General features: G+C 47.6%; 1 protein-coding gene across 3 annotated transcripts in view; it reads right to left on the bottom strand.

Moving 5' to 3' along the window:
- The window catches only part of LOC139277961 (transmembrane protein 53-A), a 114,343-nt gene that overhangs the window by 56,729 nt on the left and 32,819 nt on the right, over positions 1-24,795 (bottom strand). The gene's annotated exons all lie outside the window — the stretch shown is intronic.

Genomic DNA, 24,795 nt, shown 5'->3' with positions numbered 1-24,795 from the left:
GTGTGCGTGCATGCATGTGTGTGCATATGTCTGCGTATGTGTGTGTATATATGTGCATGTATGCGCATATGTATGTGCGTGCATATATCTGTGTGCATGTATGTGTGTGTGCATGTGTATGGATGTGGGCATGTATTTGCATACATGCACATATATACACACACATGTTGGAGTCCATTATTAAAGAAGCAGCAGCAGGACATTTGGAAAAGCAAAATTCGGTCAGGCAGAGTCAGCATGGATTTATGAAGGGGAAGTCATGTTTGAAAAATTTGCTGGAATTCTTTGAGGATGTAACAAACAGGGTGATAAAGGTGAACCAGTGGATGTGGTGTATTTGGACTTCCAGAAGGCATTTGACAAGGTACTACATAAAAGGTTACTGCACAAGATAAAAGTTCACATGGTTGGGGGTAATATATTAGCATGGATTGAGGATTGGCTAACTAACAGAAAACAGAGAGTCGGGATAAATGGTTCATTCTCTGGTTGGCAACCAGTAACTAGTGTGGTGCTGCAGGGATCAGTGCTGGGACCCCAACTATTTACAATCTATATTAACGACTTGGAAGAAGGGACTGAGTGTAATGTAGCCAAGTTTGCTGATGATACATAGATGGGAGGAAAAGCAATGTGTGAGGAGGACACAAAAACCTGCAAAAGGACATAGACAGGTTAAGTGAGTGGGCAAAAATTTGGCAGATGGAGTATAATGTTGGAAAGTGTGGCAGAAAAAAATCAAAGAGCAAGTTATTATTTAAATGGAGAAAGATTGCAAAGTGCTGCAGTACAGCAGGACCTGGGGAACTTGTGCATGAAACACAAAAGGTTAGTATGCAGGTACAGCAAATGATCAGGAAGGCCAATGCAATCTTGGCCTTTATTGCAAAGGGGGTGTAGTATAAAAGCAAGCAAGTCTTGCTACAGCTATACAGGGTATTGGTCAGGCCACACCTGGAATACTGCGTGCAGTTTTGGTTTCCATATTTACGAAAGGATATACTTGCTTTGCAGGCAGTTCATAGGTTCACTGGGTTGATTCGGGAGATGAGGGGATTGAGTTACGAGGAAAGGTTGAATAGGTTGGGCCTCTACTCATTGGAATTCAGAAGAATGCGAGGTAATCTTATCGAAATGTATAAGATTATGAAGGGGCTTGACAAGGTGGTTGCAGAGAGGATGTTTCCACTGATGGGGGAGACTAGAACTAGAGGGCATGATCTTAGAATAAGGGGTCACCCATTCAAAACTGAGATGAGGAGAAATGTTTTCTCTCAGAGCGTTGTAAATCTGTGGAATTTGCTGCTTCAGAGAGCTGTGGAAGCTGGGCATTGAATAAATTTAAGACAGAAATAGACAGTTTCTTAAACGATAAGGGGATAAGAGGTTATGGGGAGTGGGCAGGGAAGTGGAGCTCACGATCAGATCAGCCATGATCTTATTGAATGGCGGAGCAGGCTCGAGGGGCTGAATGGCCTACTCCTGTTCCTATTTCTTAAGTTCTTATGTATATGCGCGTGTGTTTGCATGTATGTGCATGTGCATGTGTATGCAAGTGCATGCATTTGCACATGTAATTGCATGTGCATGTGTCTGCACACATATGTTAATTCAGAGACTAGGTTCCTGAATTTAAAGAAAGGTAACTTTGATGGTATAAGAGGTGAATTGGCTAGGATAGACTGGCGAATGATACTTAAAGGGTTGACGGTGGATAGGCAATGGCAGACATTTAAAGATCACATAGATGAACTTTAACAATTGTACATCTCTGTCTGGCATAAAAATAAAACGGGGAAGGTGGCTCAACCGTGGCTAACAAGGGAAATTAGAGATAGTGTTAAATCCAAGGAAGAGGCTTATAAATTGGCCAGAAAAAGCAGCAAACTTGAGGACTGGAAGAAATTTAGAATTTAGCAGAGGAAGACAAAGGGTTTAATTAGGAGGGGGTAAATAGAGTATGAGAGTAAGCCTGCAGGGAACATAAAAACTGACTGCAAAAGCGTCTATAGATATGTGAAGAGAAAAAAATTAGTGAAGACAAATGTAGGTCCCTTGCAGTCAGATTCAGGTGAATTTATAATGGGGAACAAAAAAATGGCAGACCAATTGAACAAATACTTTGGTTCTGTCTTCACTAAGGAAGACACAAATAACCTTCCGGAAATACTAGGGGAGCAAGGGTCTAGCGAGAAGGAGGAACTGAAGGAAATCCTTATTGTCCGGAAATTGTGTTAGGGAAATTGAAATTGATGGGACTGAAAGCCGATAAATCTCCAGAGCCTGATAGTCTGCATCCCATTTGTCTTCACTAATTTTTTTCTCTTCACATATCTATAGACGCTTTTGCAGTCAGTTTTTATGTTCCCTGCAGGCTTACTCTCATACTTTATTTTCCCCCTCCTAATTAAATCCTTTGTCTTCCTCTGCTAAATTCTAAATTTATCCCAGTTCTCAAGTTTGCTGCTTTTTCTGGCCAATTTATATGCCTCTTCCTTGGATTTAACACTATCTCTAATTTCCCTTGTTAGCCACGGTTGAGCCACCTTCCCAGAGTACTTAAGGAAGTGGCCCTAGAAATAGTGGATGTATTGGTGGTTATTTTCCAACATTCTTTAGCCACTGGATCAGTTCCTATAGATTGGACGGTAGTTAATGTAACACCACTTTTTAAAAAAGGAGGGAGAGAAAACAGGGAATTATAGACCGGTTAGCCTGACATCGGTAGTGGGGAAAATGTTGGAATCAATTATTAAAGATGTAATAGTAGTGCATTGGAAAGCAGTGACAGGATCAGTCCAAGTCAGCATGGGTTTATGAAAGGGAAATCATGCTTGATAAATCTTCTAGAATTTTTTGAGGATATAACTAGTACAGTGGACAAGGGAGAACCAGTGGATGTGGTGTAGTTGGACTTTCAAAAGGCTTTTGACAAGGTCCCACACAAGAGATTGGTGTACAAAATTAAAGCACATGGTATTGGGGGTAATGTATTGATGTGGATAGAGAACTGGTTGGTAAACAGGAAGCAAAGAGTAGTAATAAACGGGTCCTTTTCAGAATGGCAAGCAGTGACTAGTGGAGTACCGCAAGGTTCAGTGCTGGGACCCCAGCTATTTACAATATACATTATTGATTTAGATGAAGGAATTGAATGTAATATCTCCAAGTTTGCAGATGACACTAAGCTGGGTGGCGGTGTGAGCTGTGAGGAGGATGCTAAGAGGCTGCAGGGTGATTTGGACAGGTTAGGTGAGAGGACAAATGCATGGCAGATGCAGTATAATGTAGCTAAATGTGAGGTTATCCACTTTGGTGACAAAAACAGGAAGGCAGAATATTATCTGAATGGTGGCAGATTAGGAAAAGTGGAGGTGCAACGAGACCTAGGTGTCATGGTACATCAGTCATTGAAAGTTGGCATGAAGAAGGCAAATGGCAGGGAGGTTTTACTGCAATTGTACAGGGCCTTGGTGAGGCCACACCTTGAATATTGTGTACAGTTTTGGTCTCCTAATCTGAGAAAGGGCATTCTTGCTATTGAGGGAGTGCAGCGAAGGTTCACCAGACTGATTCCCGAGATAGCTGGACTGACATATGAAGAAAAACTGGATCGACTAGACTTATATTCACTGGAATTTAGAAGAATGAGAGGGGATCTCACAGAAACATATAAAATTCTGCCGGGATTGGACAGGTTAGATGCAGGAAGAATGTTCCCGATGTTGGGGAAGTCCAGAACCAGGAGTCACAGTCTAAGGGTAAGAGGTAAGCCATTTAGGACTGAGATGAGAAGAAACTTCTTCACTGAGGGAATTGTGAATCTTTGGAATTCTCTACCACAGAAAGTTGTTGAGGCCAGTTCATTATTCAAAACAGAGTTAGATGTGGCCTTTACGGCTAAAGGGATCAATGGGTATGGAGAGAAAGCAGGAATGGGATACTGAAGTTGCATGATCAGCCATGATCTTATTGAATGGTGGTGCAGGCTCGAAGGGCCGAATGGCCTACTCCTGCACCTATTTTCTATGTTTCTATGTGCATGTGCATGTACGTGTGTGTATGTTTCCCTCCCCTTTTCTTTGTTTGGTCCTTTCTTAAATGCTGTTCACCTGCAACTTCTTCTAGTTGTGACTAAGGGCCCACTCCTGAAATATTAACTCCTCCGTCCTGTCTCCGGACAGCTGCCGCCTCACTGATCCTTTCCAGCATCTTTGGTGCTTTAATTTGTTTCCCAATGAAGTGGCCTGCAGAAAGTCGGACCCGAGCTGTATGGTGTCGCAGTGTTCACTGGGCCAACACACACACACCCTGACGAGCACATACATCTACATTAGAGCCGGACCATGCCTCTGCAGACCTGGAGCAGGAGCCTGTGACATTCTGAGCTCTTTCCCCAGTGGCTGTGGATGCATGGACACACTTAAACAAGAATGAACAGTAAATCGATAGGCTGCAGCTCGCCTCATGTGCAGTGTGTGGTGGTGAAGACAGGCAGGTCTGCGGAACCAGATGACACACAGACCCGCAGCGCAGGCAAAGGTTTTTCACACGAGCAGCTATCAGACTGCGCAAGGGCCGCAGAGAAATAAAGCAAGCACATCAAATAAGTACACCGGGTAATGTCTAGATGGATTTATAACCCCTTGACAATGGTCCTTATTTACATTAATGAAGTAATATTTTGTTTTTCCTCCTCGTGCACCATTCTCAGAGCACTGGCAACTTGCTCCCAGGGTAACTCCGAGTTAGTTCCCCCCAACCAGCCTCATTGATATGTGCAGCGTGCCTGAAGATTGATTCTGTCCCTGCTTCTGCCCCCCAGTGTCCGGGGTCCACACAGTGTCCCACAGGAAGGAACATAGGATTCGGCCATTCGGCCCCTCGAGCCTAATCCGCCATCCAATGAGACCATGGCTGATCTGTATCTTCATCCGCCTTGGTTCCCTATCCCTTAATACCCTTACCCAACAAAAAACCTATCAATCTCAGTTTTGAAAATGTCAATTGTCCAGCGCCCACCCCACCATAAAAATATTTGGGATAGTTCCAGATTTCCACTACCCTTAGAGCGAAAAAGTCTCCCGATCAAGATGCAGATGAAAAAGGGTTTGTGTTTATAAACAACCGCCTTTAACGTAGTGAACCATCCCAAGTGCTTCCCAGGAGTATTATGCAATAATATTTGACACCTAACCGCATAAGTAGAAATTAGCCCAGGTGACCAAAAGTTCGGTCAAAGAGGTAGGTTTAAAGGAGCGTCTTGAAGGAGGAAAGAGAGGCGGAGAGGCGGCACACTAAAGCAGCTCACGGATAATAAATCACTTTTGAAGTCCAGTCAATGGTGTGATAAAGACAGCACGCACAATCTCACAAACAGCAGGTGAGATGCAGTGGGTAACACAGTGGGAGGCACAGTGCGATCCATGTTAAAACTCGCTGGTATGGTCTGGGGTGGTACTGAGCCGTACACTGAGTTAGCTGCTGTTAGCCAGGAGTGTGCTTGTGGACTCAGTACCCCTGGGCTAGAGTGGGCGCAGGGGAGGAAATCAGCCAAGGCGTACATCTCTGATCGCACCAATCACAGAATTAGCCCGATAGTGTTATTGTGTTCCTTCACAGTGGGGCGGACAATAATCAAGGGAATAATGGAGGCATGTGAAAAAGGAACGGCAGTAATCATGGGGGATCTTAACCTACATATCAATTTGTCAAATCAAATCGCACGGGGTAGCCTGAAGGAGGAATTCATAGAATGCGTACAGGATTGTTTCTTAGAACAGTATGTTACAGAACCTACAAGGGAGCAAGCTATCTTAGATCTGGTCCTTGTAATGAGACAGGAATAATAAACGATCTCCTAGTAAAAGATCCTCTCGGAATGAGTGATCACAGTATGGTTGAATTTGTAATACAGATTGAGGGTGAGGAAGTAGTGTCTCAAACGAGCGTACTATGCTAAAACAAAGGGGACTACAGTAGGATGAGGGCACAGTTGGCTAAAGTAGACTGAGAACACAGACTAAACGGTGGCACAATTGAGGAACAGTGGAGGACTTTTAAGGAGCTCTCTCATAGTGTTCAACAAAAATATATTCCAGTGAAAAAGAAGGGCGGTAAGAGAAGGGATAACCAGCCGTGGATAACCAAGGAAATAAAGGAGAGTATCAAATTAAAAACCAATGCGTATAAGGTGGCCAAGGTTAGTGGGAAACTAGAAGATTGGGAAAATTTTAAACGACAGCAAAAAATGACTAAGAAAGCAATAAAGAAAGGAAAGATAGATTACGAAAGTAAACTTGCGCAAAACATAAAAACAGATAGTAAAAGCTTTTACCGATATATAAAACGGAAAAGAGTGACTAAAGTAAATGTTGGTCCTTTAGAAGATTAGAAGGGAGATTTAATAATGGGAAATGTGGAAATGGCTGAGACCTTAAACAATTATTTTGCTTCGGTCTTCACAGTGGAAGACACAAAAACCATGCCAAAAATTGCTGGTCACGGGAATGTGGGAAGGAAGGACCTTGAAACAATCACTATCACTAGGGGAGTAGTGCTGGACAGGCTAATGGATCTCAAGGTAGACAAGTCCCCTGGCCCAATGAAATGCATCCCAGGGTATTAAAAGAGATGGCGGAAGTTATAGCAGATGCATTCGTTATAATCTACCAAAATTCTCTGGACTCTGGGGAGGTAGTATTGGATTGGAAAGCAGCTAATGTAACGCCTCTGTTTAAAAAAGGGGGGCAGACAAAAGGCAGGTAACTATAGGCTGGTTAGTTTAACATCTGTACTGAGGAAAATGCTTGAAGCTATCATTAAGGAAGAAATAGCGGGACATCTAGATAGGAATAGTGCAATCAAGCAGACGCAACATAGATTCATGAAGGGGAAATCATGTTTAACTAATTTACTGGAATTCTTTGAGGAATTCTTGGTGGATAGAGGTGTATGTTGTGTATTTAGATTTCCAAAAGGCATTCGATAAGGTCCCACACAAAAGGTTACTGCAGAAGATAGAGGTACGCGGAGTCAGAGGAAATGTATTAGCATGGATCGAGAATTGGCTGGCTAACAGAAAGCAGAGAGTCGGGATAAATGGGTCCTTTTCGGGTTGGAAATCGGTGGTTAGTGGTGTGCCACAGGGATCGGTGCTGGGACCACAACTGTTTACAATATACATAGATGACCAGGAAGAGAGGACAGAGTGTAGTGTAACAAAATTTGCAGATGACACAAAGATTAGTGGGAAAGCGGGTTGTGTAGAGGACACAGAGAGGCTACAAAGAGATTTAGATAGGTTAAGCGAATGGGCTAAGGTTTGGCAGATGGAATACAATGTCGGAAAATGTGAGGTCATCCACCTTGAAAAAAAACAGTAAAAGGGAATATTATTTGAATGGGGAGAAATTACAACATGCTGCGGTGCAGAGGGACCTGGGAGTCCTTGTGCATGAATCCCAAAAAGTTAGGTTTGCAGGTGCAGCAGGTAATCAGGAAGGCAAATGGAATGTTGGCCTTCATTGCGAGAGGGATGGAGTACAAAAGCAGTGAGGTCCTACTGCAACTGTACAGGGTATTGGTGAGGCCGCACCTGGAGTACTGCGTGCAGTTTTAGTCACCTTACTTAAGGAAGGATATACTAGCTTTGGAGGGGGTACAGAGACGATTCACTAGGCTGATTCTGGAGATGAGGGGGTTACCTTATGATGACAGATTAAGTAGACTGGGTCTTTACGCGTTGGAGTTCCGAAGGATGAGGGGTGATCTTATAGAAACATTTAAAATAATGAAAGGGATAGACAAGATAGAGGCAGAGAGGTTGTTTCCACTGGTCGGGGAGACTAGAACTAGGGGGCACAGACTCAAAATACGGGGGAGCCAACTTAAAACCGAGTTAAGAAGGAATTTCTTCTCCCAGAGGGTTGTGAATCTGTGGAATTCTCTGCCCAGGGAAGCACTTGAGGCTAGCTCATTGAATGTATTCAAATCACAGATAGATAGATTTTTAACCAATAAGGGAATTAAGGGTTATGGGAGCAGGCGGGTAAGTGGAGCTGAGTCCACGACCACATCAGCCATGATCTTGTTGAGTGGCGGAGCAGGCTTGAGGGGCTAGATTGCCTACTCCTGTTCCTAATTCTTATGTTCTTATGTTCTATGTCCCATCTCTAAGGCGCACTCCCATCCAGACTGGCAATGGAGCTGTACAAATTGACCCGTTAGAAATGTAACACACACTCACAAACACACCATCGCACGTTTCAAACAACTCACACCACCACAGACACTCGCAGCAATGATTGCCAGTTTGACTCAGTTGCTCGCACTCTCGCTCTGGGTCAGACGATTGTGGGTTATAGCCTCACCCCAGGGCTTGAGCACAGTGTTACCTGGGCCTATGGAGGGTGCAGCAGATCTTGGGGAATTGCTGGGTTCCTCCACAACGCGTGGGATTCTGCAGGATTCTCACGGAGAAAGGGGAAGCAGTTACACTGTGCTGTCCTTGGCACTGGGGAAATCCCCCGATGTTCTTTGTGGCTGGTGCATCCCTGGTGTGCACCCCTCTCAGCTAATTTCACAATATTCACTGCACCCAGGCGATTCAACGATCCAAACCCCACTGGTGCAGACCCAAGGACCCCCCCCCCCACCCCCATTCTAGGCCGAAACTCTAGTGTAGTACCGATGGGCTGCTGACTTGTTGGAGGTGTCTGTCCCACTGTTCCTCCCTCGTCCAGCACCATCAAAAACATAGCTCAAACGGGTTATTCATCTCACTGCTGTGTACCTTTGCCGCCATAACAACAACCAGTGCACTTCAAAGTGTGAGATGTTTTTTGTACCAGTCTCTCCCGCTCTCACTCGGACCCTCCCTCTCCCCACCCCCAATCTAATCATCCCTCAGTCACTGGGCAATGATCGGGAATGGGACCCTCCCTCGCCCAGTGACACTGAGGTCAACAGTCACACCATTATTGCTGCAGGTCTGAGTCCAGCTGAGAGCTCTGCCCTGGGACCTCTCTGGTGTCCATGGCTCAGCCCCGGGATCTCACTTGTGACCATGGCTCTGCCCTGGGACCTCTCTGGTGTCCAGTGCACTGCCCTGGGACCTCTCTGGTGTCCAGAGCTCTGCCCTGGGACCTCTCTGGTGTCCATAACTCTGCCTTGGGACCTCTGGTGTCCAGAACTCTGCCCTGGGACCTCTCTGGTGTCCAGAGCTCTGCCCTGGGGCCTCTCTGGTGTCCAGAGCTCTGCCCTGGGATCTCTCTGGTGACCATGGCTCTGCCCTGGGATCTCTCTGGTGACCATGGCTCTGCCTTGGGGCCTCTCTGGTGTCCGTGGCTCAGCCCTGGGACCTTTCTGGTGTCCAGAGCTCTGCCCTGGGACCTCTCTGGTGTCCAGAGCTCCGCCCTGGGTCCTCTCTGGTGTCCAGAACTCTGCCCTGAGGCCTCTCTGGTGTCCAGAGCTCTGTCTAGGGGCCTCTCTGGTGTCCATGGCTCAGTCCTGGGGTTTCTCTGGTGTCCATGGCTCTGCCCAGGGACCTATCTGGTGTCCATGGCTCAGCCCTCGGGCCTCTCTGGTGTCCATGGCTCAGCCCTGGGACCTCTCTGGTGTCCAGAGCTCTGCCCTGGGACCTCTCTGGTGTCCAGAACTCTGCTCTGGGGCCTCTCTGGTGTCCAGAGTTCGGTCTTGGGGTCTCTCTGGTGTCCATGGCTCAGTCCTGGGGCTTCTCTGGTGTCCATGGCTCTGCCCAGGGACCTCTCTGGTGTCCATGGCTTAGCTCCAGGACTTCTCTGGTGTCCATGGCTCAGCCTTGGGACCTCTCTGGTGTCCAGAGCTCCGCCCTGGGACCTCTCTGGTGTCCAGAACTCTGCCCTGGGGCCTCTCTGGTGTCCATGGCTCTGCCCTGGGACCTCTCTGGTGTCCAGAACTCTGCCCTGGGACCTCTCTGGTGTCCGTGACTCATCTCCGGGACCTCTCTGGTGTCCATGGCTCTGCCCTGGGACCTCACTGGTGTCCATGGTTCAGCCCTGGGACCTCTCTGGTGACCATGGCTCTGACCTGGGACCTCTCTGGTGTCCAGAGCTCTGCCCTGGGACCTCTCTGGTGTCCAGAACTCTGCCCTGGGCTCTCTGGTGTCCAGAGCTCTGCCCTGGGATCTCTCTGGTGTCCAGAACTCTGCCCCGGGACCTCTCTGGTGTCCGTGGCTCAGCCCTGGGGCCTCTCTGATGTCCAGAGCTCTGCCCTGGGGCCTCTCTGGTGTCCATGGCTCAGCTCCGGGACCTCTCTGGTGTCCATGGCTCTGCCCTGGGACTCTCTGGTGTCCATAGCTCAGCCCTGGGACCTCTCTGATGTCCATGGCTCAGCCCTGGGACCTCTCTGATGTCCATGGCTCAGCCCTGGGACCTCTCTGATGTCCATGGCTCAGCCCTGGGACCTCTCTGATGTCCATGGCTCAGCCCTGGGACCTCTCTGATGTCCATGGCTGAGCCCTGGGACCCCTCTGATGTCCATGGCTGAGCCCTGGGACCTCTCTGGTGTCCATGGCTCTGCCCTGGGACCTCTCTGGTGTCCATGGCTCAGCCCTGGGACCTCTCTGATGTCCATGGCTCAGCTCCGCCCAGAGCACCGACTCAGTGACCCACAGCATATTGTTTCCAACATTGCAAATTTCAACCCTTCAAAAGTACTTCATTGGCTGTAAAGCGCTTTGGGATGTCTGCAGGTCGAAAAACACTATATTTTTGGATGAGATGTTAAACCAAGGCCCCGTCTGCTCTCTCATAGAATCATAGAATGGTTACAGCACGGAAGGCGGCCATTTGGCCCGTCGAGCCCATGCTGGTGGATGTAAAAGAACCCATGGCACCATTCTGAAGAAGAAAGACTTGAATTTATATAGTGCCTTTCACGATCACCGGACGTCTCAAAGCGCTTTACAGCAAATGGAGTACCTTTGGAGTGTAGTCACTGTTGTAATGTAGGAAACGCGGCAGCCAATTTACACACAGCAAGATCCCACAAACAGCAATGTGATTATGACCAGATAATCTGTTTTTGTTATGTTGATTGAGGGATAAATATTGGCCCAGGACCACCGGGGATAACTCCCCTGCCCTTCTTCGAAATAGTGCCATGGGATCTTTGTGGACTTGAGAGGGCAGACGAGGCCTCAGTTTAACGTCTCATCCAAAAGAGCAGGGGAGTTATCTGCGGTGTCCTGGCCATTCAACCAACTTCAGTAAAAAAAAATGATCTGGTCATTTATCACATTGCTGTTTGTGGGAGCTTGCTGAGCACAAATTGGCTGGCATGTTTCCTACATTCCAACAGTAATGAATTGGCTGTTTGCGCTGTGGGACGTCCTGAGGCCGTGAATCACAGAATCATAGAATGGTTACAGCACAGAAGGAGGCCACTCGACCCGTCGAGCCTGTGCCGGCTCTCTGCAAGAGCATTTCAGTAAGTGCCCACTCTCCTGCCCTTTCCCCACAGCCCTGCAAACAAAAAAAAAATCCTTCAGGTACTTATCCATGGCGCTATATAAATGCAAGTACTTTCTTTATTGGAAGATAAAAAGTACAGTTGGGGAGGGGGGTAACGGAATGTGATTCAGCGCTCAGCTTGCTGTTTGTGGAAGCTTGCTGTGTGCCGACAGAAGCGAGCGTTCGCCAGTCTGTTCTGTCGCCTCAGTTACTGGCGGTTCATTAAAACTGATTTGGAGACTGCGGAGAAGTCAACATTTGATGTGTTTCAGTGCGCCCTGAACGTGTGGCTGGCTGGCAGGGGATGGGCTCCCAATCTTCCGGCCGCAGCGCCACATTTCCCTCAAACCCTTTCCCTCCCGCACAGCAGAGCTGCTGCCTTCTGACCATTGTGCACATTGGCCTGCAACAACCTCCCCCCCCCCCCCCTCTCCTCCTGCCGCCCCCCGCCCAGCCAGCTCTGCCTTGTGTCCACACAATGAAATAAAGCAGCCAGCCTCTCCGCTCTCTCTCTCTCCCTTGGTTCTGCGCAGACTTTGACAGCTGCTGCTGCTCGGCTAGCCTACCTTTTGTGTCGTTGTTTTGATTATGTTCTGTTTGTCTGGCAAAGGGACCGAGCGCTGAAGGCATTGCATTGTCGCAAGAGGGCTGTGGGGTGGGATCAGAGGGATCGCAGCAGTAAGGTAATAGAAACCTCTTTGGCACTGGACATTTGTGTGAGTGTGTGCTTGAGAGAGGGAGGGGATGTTTGCCTGGCTGTATCAGAGTGACCCAGACTGCTGCAAAATACAAGACCTTAATATCTTTCTGCAGATACCAGCAATGTACTTGGCTTCTCCTGTTTGAAAGACGTGCTTGTAAACCAATTGACTGGACAGGCAGAGTGCTCGGAGGGGCTGGGACAGGGGCACAGGGACGCGATTGCTGAGGTCTTGAACTCCCATGTTTTGAACTTGCCTTTAGACTAGCGGCTTACCCAGCCCCGCAGGCCGGTTGGATTGAGATTCCGGTGCAGCCTGAGCTGTGATAATGTGGCGCATTCGCACTTGCTGTGTATTTTTTGTTTTAACTTTGGTAAGTCGGTGGTCAGAGAGTCGCATAGTGGTATGGTGTTTACACATGAGTTCATTGTTATTGCCGAAGGTTGAATAGTTATCTTCATTAACCCGTTAAATGGGTCTTGTTATGTTCGGTTGGTGATGCTGGTTAAATGGTGTTTGTTATCTTAGTGCTTGGGTTGGTGATGCAGATTAACACATTAAATCACAGGTTAAGGCTTCAGTTGATGATACTAGTTAATACATGAAACAATACTTGTTATATCAATGCTTGGGTTGATGATGTTGGTTAACACATTAAACAATACTAGTGATGTTGGAGTTTCGGTTGGTCATACTAGTTAACGTGTACAATAACCGTTAAACCACTGGTGATGCTGTCTTTGACAATTTTGAAACAGACTGACGGAATGTGATGTTGAAAATCAAACCATCATCAAGGCAGTTTCTCATCCAGGGCCCCTCAGGTGAGGCGTTAAACCGAGGTCCTCTCTGCCTGTCCAGTCTGATCTTATAAACCAAATGGCTGTATTTGACCAAGAGTCAGTTCTCCTGACGAGCATTCTTCCACCGCCAGCAGAAACAGATCTGGACCGATCCCCCTCTCAAGACTTCTGCTGGGTCTCCAACTGGTACAGTGTACAAAGTCAATTCTTCATTTCATTCCTCAGCGATTTCAATCACACCATAGTCTAAATGTCCTCCAGCATTACCTGGTCAAGAGCTCTCATCATTTCCACCTTTTCCAAAGTCATCTTCCTTCTCATGAATCACAAGTGTGCATCCAATAATGGACCTGTCCCCTGACAGATGGAACAGTTTATCCTTCATTTCAAAGATGGCCACACCATTTCAAATAGCCACCATGTTGCCAAGATCAGCAACTTGAGGCGATGAGTGCGCTCTACCTTCCTGGGCTGGACACATTCACTGCGGAGACCCTCATGACATTGCGCTAGTATTCGGCTATGCTCCTGGCCAACTGCATCGGGGTCCAAAGATTGGTTGGGAGGTTTGGGTGGGGGAGTGGAATTGAAGGTGGGGGGGGTTGGAAATGAAGGGGGGTGGAATTGAAGGTGGGGGGGGTTGGAATTGAAGGTGGGGGGGTTGGAATTGAAGGTGGGGGGGTTGGAATTGAAGGTGGGGGGGTTGGAATTGAAGGCGGGGGGGTTGGAATTGAAGGCGGGGGGGTTGGAATTGAAGGTGGGGGGGTTGGAATTGAAGGTGGGGGGGGTTGGAATTGAAGGTGGGGGGGGGTTGGAATTGAAGGTGGGGGGGTTGGAATTGAAGGTGGGGGGGGTTGGAATTGAAGGTGGGGGGGTTGGAATTGAAGGTGGGGGGGGTTGGAATTGAAGGTGGGGGGGTTGGAATTGAAGGTGGGGGGGTTGGAATTGAAGGTGGGGGGGGTTGGAATTGAAGGTGGGGGTGGTTGGAATTGAAGGTGGGGGGGGTTGGAATTGAAGGTGGGGGGGTTGGAATTGAAGGTGGGGGGGTTGGAATTGAAGGTGGGGGGGTTGGAATTGAAGGTGGGGGGGTTGGAATTGAAGGTGGGGGGGGTTGGAATTGAAGGTGGGGGTGGTTGGAATTGAAGGTGGGGGGGGTTGGAATTGAAGGTGGGGGGGTTGGAATTGAAGGTGGGGGGGGTTGGAATTGAAGGTGGGGGGGTTGGAATTGAAGGTGGGGGGGTTGGAATTGAAGGTGGGGGTTGGAATTGAAGGTGGGGGGGTTGGAATTGAAGGTGGGGGGGTTGGAATTGAAGGTGGGGGGGTTGGAATTGAAGGTGGGGGGGTTGGAATTGAAGGTGGGGGGGGTTGGAATTGAAGGTGGGGGGGTTGGAATTGAAGGTGGGGGGGGTTGGAATTGAAGGTGGGGGGGGTTGGAATTGAAGGTGGGGGGGTTGGAATTGAAGGTGGGGGGGGGTTGGAATTGAAGGTGGGGGGGTAGGAATTGAAGGTGGGGGGGGTTGGAATTGAAGGTGGGGGGGTTGGAATTGAAGGTGGGGGGGTTGGAATTGAAGGTGGGGGTTGGAATTGAAGGTGGGGGGGTTGGAATTGAAGGTGGGGGGGGTTGGAATTGAAGGTGGGGGGTTGGAATTGAAGGTGTGGGGGTTGGAATTGAAGGTGGGGGGGTTGGAATTGAAGGTGGGGGGGGTTGGAATTGAAGGTGGGGGGGTTGGAATTGAAGGTGGGTGGGTTTGAATTGAAGGTGGGGGGGTTGGAATTGAAGGTGGGGGGGGGGGGTTGGAATTGAAGGTGGGGGGGGGTTGGAATTGAAGGTGGGGAGGGGGTTGAAATTGAAGGTGGGGGGGGTTGGAATTGAAGGTGAGGGGGGTTGAAATTGAAAGTAGGGGGGATTGGAATTGAAGCTGGGGGGATGGGGGCTGAGGAAGGAAAGGTATTTGGAAGTCATCTTTCTTCCAGATGTTCCCAGGACCCTGGCAGAACCTGCAGTCTGCAAAGGGTTTCCTGGGGTGCCCTGTGGTTGGGCGCCCCACAGTCGCAGAGAGAGGAAAGTGAGCTGGGAGACTGAGAACAATCTTCCTGCCTCAGTCGAATGCCGATGTTATCTTGGGGAAGCCCGTGAAATCCCGGGGCAATGACCTGACCCAATGGGTCCCTGCCCCATTTCCTCTTCACATTCCCCAGGTGCACCCTACCTGATTAAGTGGCCAACCAGTTACTGTTAGTAGAACATTGCTGTTGCACAATCATGGCAACTTGCATTTTTGTAGCCTTTAACGTCCCATGGAGCTTCACAGAGATTTGATCAGAAAAACAATGAACACAAACTCAAAGGAGACATTAGAAGGGGCAACCAAAAGCTTGCTCAAAGGGGGTGGGTTTTAAGGAGAATCTTAAAAGGAGGATAGGGAGATGGAGAGGTTTCAGGGGGAGTTCCAGAATGTGCGGCCAAGGTAATTGAAAGCAATGGTGGGACGAAATTATGCGCGGGATGTTGGATTTTAAAGACTAGAGTGCAGGTGAGGAGGATTGTAGGGTTGGAGGAGGTTACAGAAATATGGAAGGGTGAGGACGTGAAGGGATTTAACCACATGGGTGAGAATTTTAAATTAGAGGCATTGAGGGACTGGAAGGCAATGTAGGCCAGTGAGAACAGAATGATGGGCCAGCAAGACTTACAACATAAGAACATAAGAAATAGGAGCAGGAGTAGGCCATAAGGCCCCTCGAGCCTGCTCTGCCATTCATGGTTGATCTGATCATGGATTCAGCTCCACTTCCCTGCCTGCTCCCGATAATCCCCTTATTGTTTAAGAAACTATCTATTTCTGTCTTAAATGTATTCAATGTCCCAGCTTCCACAGCTCTCTGAGGCAGCAAATTCCACAGATTCACAACCTTCTGAGAGAAGAAATTTCTCCTCCTCTCTGTTTTAAATGGGCAGCCCCTTATTCTAAGATCATGCCCTCTAGTTCTAGTCTCTCCCATCAGTGGAAACATCCTCTCTGCATCCACCTTGTCAAGCCCCCTCATAATCTTATGCGGTTCGATAAAATCACCTCTCATTCTTCTGAATTCCAATGAGTCGAGGCCCAACCTACTCAACCTTTCCTCATAGGTCAACCCCCTCATCTCCGGAATCAACCTAGTGAACCTTCTCTGAACTGCCTCCAAAGCAAGTATATCCTTTCGTAAATATGGAAACCAAAACTGCACGCAGTATTCCAGGTGTGGCCTCACCAATACCTTACATAGCTGTAGCAAGACTGCTTTTATACTCCATCCCTTTTGCAATAAAGGCCAAGATTCCATTGGCCTTCCTGATCACTTGCTGTACCTGCATACTATCCTTTTGTGTTTCATGCACATTTCTCCATTTAAATAATAACTTGCTCTTTGATTTTTTCTGCCAAAGTGCATGACCTCACACTTTCCAACATTATACTCCATCTGCCAAATTCTTGCTCACTTACTTAGCTTGCCTATGTCCTCCTGCAGCCTCTTTATATCCTCCGCACACATTGCCCTTCCTCCCATCTTTGTATCGTCAGCAAACTTGGCTACGTTACACTCAGTCCCTTCTTCCAAGTCGTTAATATAGATTGTAAATAGTTGGGGTCCTAGCACTGATCCAAGTCGTTAATATATGGTGCAGGATAGGATACGGGCAGCCAAGTTGTGGATGAGTTGAAGTTTGTGAAGATGGGAGGCTGACCAGGAAAGCATCCCGGCATAGTCGAGTCTGGAGGTGACAGAGGCATGCTTGAGGGCTTCAGCAGAAGATGGACTGAGGCAGGGGTGGAGACGGGCGATGTTACGGAGATGGAAGTTGCCGGTCTTTATGTTGGAGAGAATATGGGACCAGAAACTCATCTCATAGTAGAGTAGCATGCTGAGGCTGCGAGCAGTCTGGTTCAACCAGACAGTGTCCAGGGCTAGGCATGAAATCAGTGGCGAGAGCACGGAGTTTGTGGCGAGAGCCAATGTTTAACCGGAGGAGGCAGTGGAAGGGTAGCGAGAGGTGGTGGAGAGGTACAGTCCAGCGATACTCTATAGAGGATGGCAAAATTGTTAGGCCCAAACACCAGCTCATGTATTATGACAGTCAACAATAATGCTAGGTGTCCTCTTGGCAAAATGCGGATGATGTTGTCAAAGGGCAGCACAGAGATGAGGAAGAGGATCGGGCAAGTGATAGATCCTTGGGGATTCCAGAGGTGATGGTTCGGAAGTGGGAAGAGAAACCGTTGCTAAAGATGCTTTGACTACGCTAAAAGTATACGCTAAAAGTATTTCATTGTGTGCAGTGTTTTGCGATGTTTGGGTATGAGAAGGTACTATATAAATATTTGCTTTGTGGTATATCATTTGACATCGAAAGCTTCTGGATTTTGAGAGCCCGGGTTACATGATGCTCTGCAGACCAGTGTTTGAGATTTCTGTCTCAGACATTATGTGTGCTGTTACACTGTTGAAACAGCTGTCAGTATGAAATCTGAACATGTTCAGAATGTCCGGTAATGTGCACAGATGGGGTAGGGAGCATTACTCCCAGTCCAGCGATACTCTATCGAGAATGGATAAATTGTTAGACCCAAACACCAGCTCATATATTGTGACAGTCAACAATAGTGCGAGATGTCCCCTTTGCAAAGTGGAGGTTATTTGTGTGTGGTAAATTTAAATGTGCAAACATAATGTAATTGCAATTTGAATTTTCTAGGACGGGGTGGAGGTGGGGGAAGAAAGAGAGAGAGAAGGTACTAATCTAAAATGGGGACCAGGGCTGGATCCTATCACTCCTCCCCAGCAGCAACAACTTACATTTATACAGCGCTTTAAATGCATTAAAATTTCCCAAAATGCTTCACAGGAGCATTATCAAACAGAAATTGACACTGAGCTATATAAGGAGATATTAGGACAGGTCGATCAAAGGGGTAGGTTTTAAGGAGCGAGTTAAAGGAGGAGAGATAGAGATGCGGAAAGCTTTAGAGAGGGAATTCCAGAGCTTAAGGCCAAGGTTTCTGAAGGCACAGCCGCCAATGATGGAACGATGAAAATCAGGGATGCATAAGAGGCCAGAATTGGGGAGCGCAGAGTCACCGAGTCATTCAATAAGGACACCTCCCCCACATCCCCCCGCCCGCCCTGTTCTCACCCCAAAGCAAGCAGTCTCACCACCCATCTCCGACCCCACCCATCTCCATTCAGTGAGCCAATACTGGAGAATATATTGAGGGAAAAACCCATAATGATGTCCAAAGTTTGTCCTCTCTAAAAAAGAGATACAGCATTGCAAGTTTAAAATGAAATGTTGTACAACCATTCTGATTGATAGTTCTCAGTACCCTCACTTTAAAATAGTGAAAACACCAGGATTTCTTGTGTCCATCAATGCCTATACAAAGCTAATCACTACCTGTGCATGTGTTTATATGTATGTGCTTATGTTGTGTGTGTAGGGTATACGTGTGTATGTTTGTGTGTGTGTGTCTGTTGAGTGTATATCTACATGCCTGTGTCAGTGTGAGCGAGTGTGCACACTTTGGCTGATTTTTAAAAATCGCGTAACACAACAGGGGATCTCACCATGGTCGCCAACTCTGGCTGGACGTATTCCTGGAGGTTTCATTGCCTGTCCTCCTGTCTCTAACCACATCGTCTCTATGCTCCCGCCATTGGTTGTCCAACAGCTCCATCCTCACGGCGCACCATGGCCAATTGGGAAGGAAAGACGTTACATTATTCTGACAGGATAGATGGGGGGAGGATGTTTCCCCTGGCTGGGGAGTCTAGAACCAGGGATCACAGTGTCAGGATAAGGGGTCGGCCATTTAGGACTGAGATGAAGAGAAACTTCTTCAGTCAGAAGGTTATGAATCTTTGGAATTCTCTGTCCCAGAGGGCTGTGGAGGCTCAGTTGTTGAGTATATTCAAGACAGAGATCGATATATTTTTGGATATTAAAGGAATCATGGGATATGGGGGATAGTGCAGGAAAGTGGAGTTGAGGTGGAAGATCAGTCATGATCTTGTTGAATGGTGGAGCAGGCTCAAGGGGCCGAATGGCCTACTCCTGCTCTTGTGCTCTTATTGCACAGTTCCACATTGGGCAGTGTGTTTACACATTGAGCTCCACCTTTCCTTGTAGGTTCCAAATTATTGTCGTTGCTTACTTGTATGCAAGCTGGAGCAGAAAGCATTGGAACTTTGTTACATTCATTAATAAATACACATCTGTTTTTCAGGCTTTCTGAAGACCATTCCTAAATAATTAAGGGCCAATTCACAGAGTGCCTGGAGAATATCAATATGCTGTGTAAAGGCATTCTTTTTGTGAATGTTATTTCTTCTTTAATATTTGAAACAAAGGCTGCAGCTCTTGGAGTTGAGGAACATGAGGTATCTCAGGCCAGCAGGCCTTCACCTCAACCAGATGTGAATGGTCTCATCCAGTTATCCTCCATACATCAACAGGACTTCAGACTAAACGTGCCTCTGACATCCTCTACTTTGCCTGTAGAAACTGACAGTAATGTGGGCCCTTTGCTGTCCTCTCGGATGTCTTCACCACTGCCTGCAGAAAGAGGGGCTGGCACAAGACCTTTCTTGACATCTAGGATGTCTACAGTGTTACCTGTTGAAAGAGGCGCTGGTACAGAATCGGTGTTCGCACCACACATCAGATTGGGGTCTGATGGCAAGACTGTGAACGCTGTGTTGTTCAACCATGATGAGGTTGGTTCTCCTGAGAGTGCTGGATCACTGCATGCCACCATGTTTCCAAACGAAAGCCAGATGGACATCCTGCTTTCTACTGAAAGTCCTCAAGAAGTCATTCCCTCAAATCTTCCAGAGTCAATGAGCAAAACTCTATCCAGTGATTCAAGTGACTTTTCCGTTCAAAAGCCACCCAGTGTTGGATTGCAACCCACGGGATCCACAGCCATGTCATTCTTCGCCCGGATGTATCCTGCCACGCTGAGAACCACTCGCGAGTCTCCACAAGAACTTTCTCTTGGAAGATCAGTGGTGCCAATCTATACATTTCCTGGTCCTGAAGAAAGACCAGCCTTTGTGAGACCAATTACCACCAGTGCAAGTACTAAGGTGCTAACCAAGACCAAGCCACCAATTCAACTGGCCTCTGACCGCTCTGTGCTTTTTTCGGTGTCGGAACTGCCGGCCGAGATCTTGAGGCTGCCTCCGAGAATAACCACCCATCAGGCTGTCACATTGGCCGTGGACCAATCAAGCAGTGGGTCATCAAATTACCCTGCAACGCCAAAAGCGAGACCTAAGGACATCACCCAGCTCTATAATGATGTGCTGTTCAATATTACTGAAACTCGCAGTACTGCACAGGGAAGGAGTGTGCCAACCAGGCATGTGCCAACCAGCAGATCATATGAAACGGGATCTCCCAACAAAGGAACACGGGACTCTTTATCCATAACATCGTTTTCTTCTACTCCAACCTACCAAACTCAACAAACAAAGATCAATGAGTGGGCAGGAAGGACAACAGGTGAGCAATGATTTTTAAACAAAGGCTCAGTGGGAGCACCCTTACCTCTGAGTCAGAAGGTTATGGGTTCAAGTCCCATTCCAGGGACTTGAGCACAAAAATCTAGGTTGACACTCCAGTGCAGTGCTGAGGGAGCGCTGAACTGTCGGAGGTGCTGCCTTTCAGATGAGATGTTAAACCGAGGCCCCGTCTGGTCCCTCAGGTGGACGTAAAAGATCCTATGGCACTATTTCGAAGAAAAGCAGGGGAGTTATCCCCGTTGTCCTGGCCAATATTTATCCCTCAATCAACATAACAAAAACAGTTTATCTGATCATTATTACATTGCTATTTGTGGGAGTCTGATGTGCACAAGTTTTTTGCCACGTTTCCCACATTACAACAGTGACTACACTTCAAAAGTACTTCATTGGCTGTAAAACGCTTTGAGATGTCTGGTGGTCGTGAAAGGCGCTATATAAATGTAAGTCTTTCTTTTTAAAAATTAGATTTTGCAATCTTCTGTAACTTTCATTACTAAATTCCAGAAAATCCCCCTTTTCTTTATTCATTCCGGAATGTGGGTACCGCTGGCAAGGCCAGCATTTATTGCCCATCCCTAACTCTCCTCGGAAAGTGGTGGTGAGGCACCTTCTTAAACCGCTGCAGTCCTTGCGGTGTAGGGACTCCCACAGTGCTGTTAGAGAGGGAGTTCCAGGATCTTGACCCAGCAACGATGACGGAACTGCGATATATGTCTAAGTCAGGATGATGTGTAACTTGGAGGGGAACTTTTCTGTGGCACTTGTTATTTCCGGACAACCACTCAAATTGGTGTTATAATGATCATCTGCTTTTATTTCTAGACCCACAAGAATATTCTATGAAAGAATAACAAAAATAAATACAAAAGTAGACATTGGAGTGTAATTGCTACTTTGTCCTGACTCCCATTAAGGGGGCGTCTACTGTTCAATCAACAATGTGCAAGCACTATACATATCAGCGTTGAGCATTGTAGACCAGCTAAGTCTTGTGTTTGATTCCTGATTGGCGCTGCGCCCCAACTCAGTTGGGTAGCGGTGTTACCAGCTCTGGAGAGAACAATATTGACAAACAGTAAATGCGACCCCTGCTGGTGGGATGTGTGTGTGGGTGTGGGTCCCAGGTGAGGGCAATACTGAGCACTCAGCTTCGATGGGGCCCGTGGTTGTTTAGCCAAGGCTCACAGTCCAGGCTCAGGAATGACTTGGGTGAGAGGGCTGCTGGAGCTTCTGCAACTCGATCCAGCTTGCATGTTGGGTGGTGGGCGGAGCGATCACACCATCTGCCCAAAGACTCTAGCGAGAGGCCCCAAACCAGGTGAGCTGTCAGCACTCAGTGAGCGCTGATCGAGGGGAGGGGGCAACTGGTGGATTCTCCGCACAGCCGATTCCCGAAGTCAAAACTTAGAGAAAGAAAGACTTGGATTTATATAGCGCCTTTTATGACCACCGGACGCCTCAAAGCACTTTTCAGCCAATGAAGTACTTTTGGAGTGCAGTCACTGTTGTATTCTGGGAAAGGCGGCAGCCAATTTTTGCACAGCAAGCTCCCACAAAAAGCAATGTGATAATGACCCTAACCCTAAACCTGTTTTTTTGTTATGTTGATTGAGGGATAAATATTGGCCAAGACACCAGGGATAACTCCCCTGCTCTTCTTCGAAATAGTGCCATGGGATCTTTTACGTGGACTTGAGAGAGCAGACGGGGCCTTGGTTTAACGTCTCAGCCGAAAGACAACACCTTCAACTGTGCAGTGCTCCCTCAGCACTGCACTGGAGTGCCAGCCTAGATTTCTGTGCTCAAGTCCCTGGAGTGGGACTTGAACCCACAACCTTCTGACTCAGAGGCGAGTGTGCTACCCACTGAGCCACAGCTGACACAGTTTAAAGGGGTGGGGGATGACAATCACGGGACGGGGCCCACTGATAGGTTGGCAGCAGGAGGCAAGATTTGTGTTGCGACCAGGAAAAGCATTCAGAAAAATCATATGCCACAGGTCTTCTTTTGGCCATTTGGGAGTGGCCTCACGCAGTCCCTTTAAGGAGCACTGGTTAGGCTATTAGAAACATAGAAACATAGAAAATAGGTGCAGGAGTAGGCCATTCGGCCCTTCTAGCCTGCACCGCCATTCAATGAGTTCATGGCTGAACATTCAACTTCAGTACCCCATTCCTGCTTTCTCGCCATACCCCTTGATCCCCCTAGCAGTAAGGACCTCATCTAACTCCTTTTTGAATATATTTAGTGAATTGGCCTCAACAACTTTCTGTGGTAGAGAATTCCACAGGTTCACCACTCTCTGGGTGAAGAAGTTCCTCCGCATCTCGGTCCTAAATGGCTTACCCCTTATCCTTAGACTGTGACCCCTGGTTCTGGACTTCCCCAACATTGGGAACATTCTTCCTGCATCTAACCTGTCTAACCCCGTCAGAATTTTATATGTTTCTATGAGGTCCCCTCTCATTCTTCTGAACTCCAGTGAATACAAGCCCAGTTGATCCAGTCTTTCTTGATAGGTCAGTCCCGCCATCCCGGGAATCGGTCTGGTGAACCTTCGCTGCACTCCCTCAATAGCAAGAATGTCCTTCCTCAGGTTAGGAGACCAAAACTGTACACAATACTCCAGGTGTGGCCTCACCAATGCCCTGTACAACTGTAGCAACACCTCCCTGCCCCTGTACTCAAATCCCCTTGCTATGAAGGCCAACATGCCATTTGCTTTCTTAACCGCCTGCTGCACCTGCATGCCAACCTTCAATGACTGATGTACCATGACACCCAGGTCTCTTTGCACCTCCCCTTTTCCTAATCTGTCACCATTCAGATAATAGTCTGTCTCTCTGTTTTTACCACCAAAGTGGATAACCTCACATTTATCCACATTATACTTCATCTGCCATGCATTTGCCCACTCACCTAACCTATCCAAGTCGCTCTGCAGCCTCACAGCATCCTCCTCGCAGCTCACACTGCCACCCAACTTAGTGTCATCCGCAAATTTGGAGATACTACATTTAATCCCCTCATCTAAATCATTAATGTACAGTGTAAACAGCTGGGGCCCCAGCACAGAACCTTGCGGTACCCCACTAGTCACTGCCTGCCATTCTGAAAAGTACCCATTTACTCCTACTCTTTGCTTCCTGCCTGACAACCAGTTCTCAATCCATGTCAGTACACTACCCCCAATCCCATGTGCTCTAACTTTGCACATCAATCTCTTGTGTGGGACCTTGTCGAACGCCTTCTGAAAGTCCAAATATACCACATCTGCCCAATACCACTGGGCGGAGAATGCACAGTGCAATTGGTACCAAAACATCGTGTCACTTTGGCCTGCTGACCGCCTTGTTTTTCCATGTTAACAGGGTGGTGGGCAGACAAAGATCAAGCCCCCTGTCTCAGAGGGGATAGTTCCTCCGGAGCTACCTCATCGAATCCTTTTGTCACTTTGAACACCTCGATTAGATCACCCCTCAAACTTCTAATCTCGAGGGAATACAAAACCAAGTTTATGGAACAAATGCGCCCTCATAATTTAAACCTGTAAGTTCCAGTATCATTCTGGGGAATCTGCACTGCACCCACTCCAAGGCCAATATATCTTTCCTGAGGTGTGGTGCCCAGTACTGAATGTGGCATTCTAGATGGGGTGTAACCCAGGCTCTGCACAACTGAAGCATCACTTCCTCCCCTTTGTATTCCAGCTCTCTTGAGATAAAGGTCAACATTCCATTAGCCTTTTGATTAATTTTACAATAGAAACATAGAAAATAGGTTCAGGAGCAGGCCATTCGGCCCTTCGAGCCTGCACCGCCATTCAATGAGTTCATGGCTGAACATGCAACTTCAGTACCCCATTCCTGCTTTCTCGCCATACCCCTTGATCCCCTGAGTAGTAAGGACTACATCTAACTCCTTTTTGAATATATTTTAGTCCATGTGTGCTAGCTGTTAGTGATTAATACACATGGACACCTAAATCCCATTGATCCTCCACAGCTCCTGGTCTCTTACCATTTAAGAAAATATTCTGATCTCTCTTTCTCCAATCCAAAGTGGATTACCTCACACTTGCCCACGTTAAACTCCATCTACCACAGTTTTGCCCATTCACTTGGCCTCTGTCCCTGTGTAACTTCCTGCTCCCGTCTGCACAACTTATTGTGCCTCGTTCGACTGCAGTGCGCCCCCCTCAATGGCTGGGTAGTTTGTTGAACACTCACA

The sequence above is a fragment of the Pristiophorus japonicus genome, chromosome 13 (genome assembly GCF_044704955.1).
Source record: "Pristiophorus japonicus isolate sPriJap1 chromosome 13, sPriJap1.hap1, whole genome shotgun sequence".
NCBI classification, from domain to species: Eukaryota; Metazoa; Chordata; class Chondrichthyes; family Pristiophoridae; genus Pristiophorus; species Pristiophorus japonicus.
This window is presented reverse-complemented; position numbering and strand designations above follow the sequence as displayed.